Here is a 5,597-nt window from a genome sequence, read left to right as displayed (position 1 = left end):
AAAGACCAAAAACTCATATTTGTCATTATTTGCATAATTTTCATACTGTTAATTATATTTATAATTTGTCAAATACCAAGGATCCCTTCATTGATTCAATAGTTGACATTTTTCTTTTTTGATTTGAGGATTGGTTCACTTATCATAATTCAGTGTTTACTGACCTTTGTGTATAACTATATCCATTTACATAATCTTAAATTGGTCCAACTCAATATTTATTGTAAAGACCTTTTAGTTATTATTATTTTTATTATTTTAATTTTTTCTAAGTGAGAAGTGGGGAGGCAGAGAGACAGACTCTTACATGTGCCCCAACCAGGATCCACCTGTCAAGCCCCCTATGGGGTGAAGTTTAACTCATCTGGGGCCGTTGCTCCATTGCTTGGCAACTGAGCTATTTTAGCCCTGAGGCAAGGCCATGGAGCCATACTCAGCATGGAGCCAACTTACTCCAACTGAGCCATGGCTGTGGGAGGGAAAGAGAAGGGGGCTAGAGAAGCAGATGGTTGCTTCTCCTGTGTGCCCTGACCAGAAATCAAACCTGAGACATCCACATGCCAGGTTGATGCTCTACTGCTGAGTGAACTGGCCAGGGGTTAGTTATTTTTAAAAGACTAATACATATGTACAATGGAATACTAGTCAGAAGTAAAACTGAAATACTGACATTAGTGAAAACATGGGTAGACCTTGAAAATATCATGCTAAGCAAAAAAAGTCGGAAAAAAATTAAGATCCTTATAATTTCACTCAAATGTAGGATATAAAACTGAAAACAACAAATGAATGAGAGAAGCAAACAAATAGAAACTCATAGACAACACTATGGTGGTTACCATAGGGAAGGAGTTGTGGGTAGTAAAGGATAAAGGGGATCAGATATATTGTGACAGAAGAAGACTTGACTTTGGGTGGTGGACACACAATGCTGTATACAGATGATATAGCATAGAATTGTACACTTGAAACCAATATAATTTTATTATCCAATATAGCCCAATAGATTTAATTGAAAAAGCAATAACTCAATGTTATGTATTGATTCCTTTTAGTTTATAAAAATCTGTTGTTTCTTTCAAAAATCAAAGATGACTTGGCTGATGTTGAAATTTCTTCACTAAATGCTAAGTATTCTTTAAGATCCATATTAGCAGTCAGAAAGGGTGAAATGGAAGAACTTTCTTTGTTATGTATTTTTATATTTACATAATAAAAAAGTTATTTGTTTTGGTCTCCATAGTACATTCTTTTTGTAATAAATCCAAAGTACAAATATAAATAAAATATAATAATAACTCAGAAATTATTTGAAATCCAGCCATGTGAGAAAGCCAATATTTTCTTCTAATACAGAGAATAGACTTGGTTGTGGTTGCCAGTGGTAGGGATGTAGGGTGGGCATAATGGATGAAGGTTGGCAAAAGGTACAAACTTCCAGTTATAAAATACATGATTCATAGGGATGTCATTATAGTGGTTATAGTTAACAACACTATTGTATATTTAAAATTTTTTAGGAAAATAAATCTTAAAAGTCCTCATCATAAGAAAATAAAATTTTTGTAACTGTAACAAATATTAAGTAGACTTATTGTGATGATCATTTCACAATGGATACACACATCAACTCATTATCTTATACACCTAAAAGCAGTATAATGTTATATGTCAATTATACCTCAGTTGAAAAAGTTATTTTTTGTTTTGCATATTATAACTTCTTTGTAACAAATCTATACTCTAAATGAAAAGTAAACTAAGTCAGAAATTATTTTAAACTCTACCACTGTGAGGAAAGCAGTATTCTCTTCCAATCCACATTCTCCCACATATTGCTAATAAAAGACACACGCACTACCAACATGCATATGCAAAATGCCACATGAAATAATGGATTGCTATCCTTCTTTGTTTTGTAAAAATAGAGTTATGACATACATACATTTGCATGCTTTCTCACTTGTCAGGAAAGCTTGGAATGCCCTCAGCGGAGTGGATCTGAACCGTTGTCTTTTGAGGCTCTTGTTGTGTTGCCTGGTATAGAAGTGTCTTAATCCATCCCAGCTGAAGTGCATTCCCTTTGCTTCCAGGTTGTTTTTGCAGTATAAAAAAACCTTTAGTAAATATTCTTGAACAAACACTTGTATACTCATTCTTGAGAAAATATTATTTATACCAGTTTTGGATACATTGCTGCAACTTTTAAAATAAAAGAATAAGTATTTTGATTTTACTTTTAAAAGAAAAAAACCTTCTGCTTTGGCCTGTGACACAGTGGATGGAGCATTGTTCCTGAGTGCTGAGGTTGCCAGTTCGATTTCAGGGGTCGCTGGCTCCATCCCAGAGTCACCGGCCTAATTCCAAAGTTCCCAGTTGGAACCCCAGTCAGGGCATGTGTGAGAAACAACCAACAGGTGCACAATTAAAGTGGAACAATAAATTGATGCTTCTCTCTCTTCCTTTCTCTCTCTCTCTCCTTTCCTCTTTTTCTCAACAAACAAAACCAAACCCCCACTAAATTACTGCATCAGAAGGATACAGAAATCATTCAAGATGATTGAAATAAAAGCATTTTAATGGGGAAAAGCCTATTTATATAATATATTACTTTCTTTGAACTACTGTAAAAATAACAACAAATTAAGTGACTTAAAACAATACAAATTAGGGCTTTCACAATTCTAGAATTCAGAGTCCAAAATCAGAGTGTTGACAGGGTCTCACTCCATCCAAAGGCTCTAAGGGAGAACCATTTCTTGCTTCTTCTAGCTTTTGGTGGCTCTTGACCTTGGCTACATGATTCTTGGCTGCATCACTCCAATCTCTACCTGTCTTCAAATGCTGTTCTCTGTGCTCTGTATCTCTTTTCTAAACTTGCTGTGCCTTCCTGTCTCATAAAGACACTGTTCATTGGATTTAGTGCCCACTTTAAGCCAGGATGATATCATTTCCTTATACATCTGCAAAAGTTTTTTCTATTCTTTCCTCCTCCCCTCCTGCAAATAAGGCCACACGTGCAGGTTCTAGCTGAACATATATTTAAAGGGACCTACATTCAACCCAATACACATTGACATGGATAGTTTAGAGTAAAAATTTCATATACTACTAATACGAAACAGATATTGCTAAAGCAAAACCTGAAGCTATAAGAAAGAGGAGGGTATGATGTTATCAGAGAACAGTGTGTGCTGGGATAATGGAGGAGGGGATACCTCAGGATTTGTAGTCTTTACAGCACCATGGACAGCGACAAGGGCTAGAAATAGGTATATCTGCAAAGCAAACACTAATATTCTGCTTCCACCATCGAGGCTGCTGCTAGTTTTTCTTATTGGCCCAATATAATCATAGTAAAGAGAAGGTCAACAAATATATATGAAGAAATGGGAAGGTTAATATATAGATATATATCACAATACATGACTTTAATCCCTGGTTACATAACATACTTGATTAACTATCATTGTATTGCTCAGGAAATCTCTTAATTCACTAGTTTATAGTGAGAGGAAGGATGAATCTTCAAGAGAGATTGTTATAATTGAGGTAATATGTAGAAGCTCTTTACTTAACCCCATGAAGTTGAGGCCACTTAACATAATGTGAGGTTGCTGTGATTATACAAATGATCATTATTTTAAAACACAGGAACAAAACTAGATTTTTTTTCTGTTGTATCTACATGACAACATATAAGTAAATCTCTTCTGTAATTTCAAGTCTTTGGGTCACCATAACAACTTAGCTAATAGTTTTTTCAGGGCTACCATTATGTCTTTGTTCCTCAGAATATATATCATATAATGGTATTCAACATTGGGGTAAAAATGGTGTAGAAAAGGGAGATCAGTTTCTTAACCCCTTCAAATTGATTTGCTTTGGGTTGTAAATATGTTGATAGTAGTTGTTCCATAGAATAAGAAGACAACAATTAGATGAGATGAACAGGTGGAGAAGGCTTTAGCCCTCCCTCTGGCTGATGACAATTTCAGAATGTTGAGAATAATTTTACCATAGGATACAACAATCAACAGAAATGGAACCAAAATAAATACCACTGCAACTACATAGATCACTATCTCATTTACAAATGTGTCTCCACAAGATAACTTGAGTACTGGGGAGATGTCACAGAAGAAATGATTAATTGTGTTAGACCCACAAAAAGGCAGAAAAAAAAATCTGGCATGTTTGCGCCCAATGGTGACTGGAACTGCACTATCCAGGAAGCAGTCATGAGCTGGACACAGACCTCGTGGTTCACGATGAGAGGATAGTGCAGAGGGTTACAAATGGCCACATAGCGGTCATAAGCCACCACTGTCAGGAGGAGACACTCTAAGCTTCTGAACATAAGGACAAAACACATCTGTGTAGCATAAGCAAGCAAAGAAATGTTTTCTTTCTGGGTCAAAATGTCCATGAGCACTCTTGGGATAGTGACTGTTACATAACAAATTTCTAGAAAGGAAAAATTGCTGAGAAAAAATACATGGGAGCCTGGAGAACAGCGTCAATTTTTGTTATCAGTGTTATGATGCTATTGCACATGAGGATAATCAGATAGAGGACTAGAAATATCCCAGAAAGAACCCATTGAATATGGGGAATATCAGGAAACCCCAAGAGAACAAACTCCATCATTGTGGGGATATTTGCTTTTTTTGTTTTTGTTTTCCATCTGCAAATATGGTAAATTCAAGATGGTTAATTCATTAATGTTCTTGAGCCACATTTTCTCTTCTGTTAACTAAATTAAACGTATAAAAGTATTTCTATAATTAAAATTATTTCCCCTATTACCTTGCTCTATTTCTAGGAAATAAGGTTTGAAACCACAAATGAGGCCCTGGCTGGTTGGCTCAGTGGTAGAGCATCGGCCTGGCGTGCAGGAGTCCCGGGTTCGATTCCCGGCCAGTACACACGGGAGAAGCGCCCATCTGCTTCTTCACCCCTCCCCCTATCCTTCCTCTCTGTCTCTCTCTTCCCCTCCCACAGCCAAGGCTCCATTGGAGCAAAGATTTCCCAGGCGCTGGGGATGGCTCTGTGGCCTCTGCCTCAGGCGCTAGAGTGGTTCTGGTTGCAACAGAGCAATGCCCCGGATGGGCAGAGCATCGCCCCCTGGTGGGCATGCCAGGTGGATCCCTGTGGGGCGCATGTGGGAGTCTGTCTGACTGCCTTCCTGTTTCCAACTTCAGAAAAATACAAAAAAAAAAAAGAAACCACAAATGAACAGATGTGCAATTAAAATTAATCCAAGAAATAAAAACTTAATATATTTTTATACTTGTATGGAATGAGATCAGAGAAAATAAGAAGTATGCATTGCTATTTAGAGTTTATTGTGCAAGAATAGTATCTAATTATTGCACCCCTATTAGAGTACAATTATGATGCAGTTTTTTTCATTATTTTTTTCTATGTTGGTTGACTTATTCCATCTTCTTTTTTTTTTTTTTGACCTTTTCCATCTTCTTTTAATTCAAAGCTTTTCTCTTTGAGTTTTGTTTAATTGTTATTCAAAGTGAGTTTTAAGTCCTTTCATTTATAATTCAATTTATAGTCAATTTTCTTAAAACAGTCTTTTTTAA

General features: G+C 36.2%; 1 pseudogene; it reads right to left on the bottom strand.

Annotated features, from left to right (window-relative positions):
- Nucleotides 1–3,734: 3,734 nt before the first annotated feature.
- LOC136387937 (olfactory receptor 10AG1-like) lies at nucleotides 3,735–4,656 on the bottom strand (annotated as a pseudogene).
- Between the last annotated feature and the right edge of the window lie 941 nt (nucleotides 4,657–5,597).

Source organism: Saccopteryx leptura, chromosome 1 (assembly GCF_036850995.1).
Source record: "Saccopteryx leptura isolate mSacLep1 chromosome 1, mSacLep1_pri_phased_curated, whole genome shotgun sequence".
NCBI classification, from domain to species: domain Eukaryota; kingdom Metazoa; phylum Chordata; class Mammalia; order Chiroptera; family Emballonuridae; genus Saccopteryx; species Saccopteryx leptura.
This window is presented reverse-complemented; position numbering and strand designations above follow the sequence as displayed.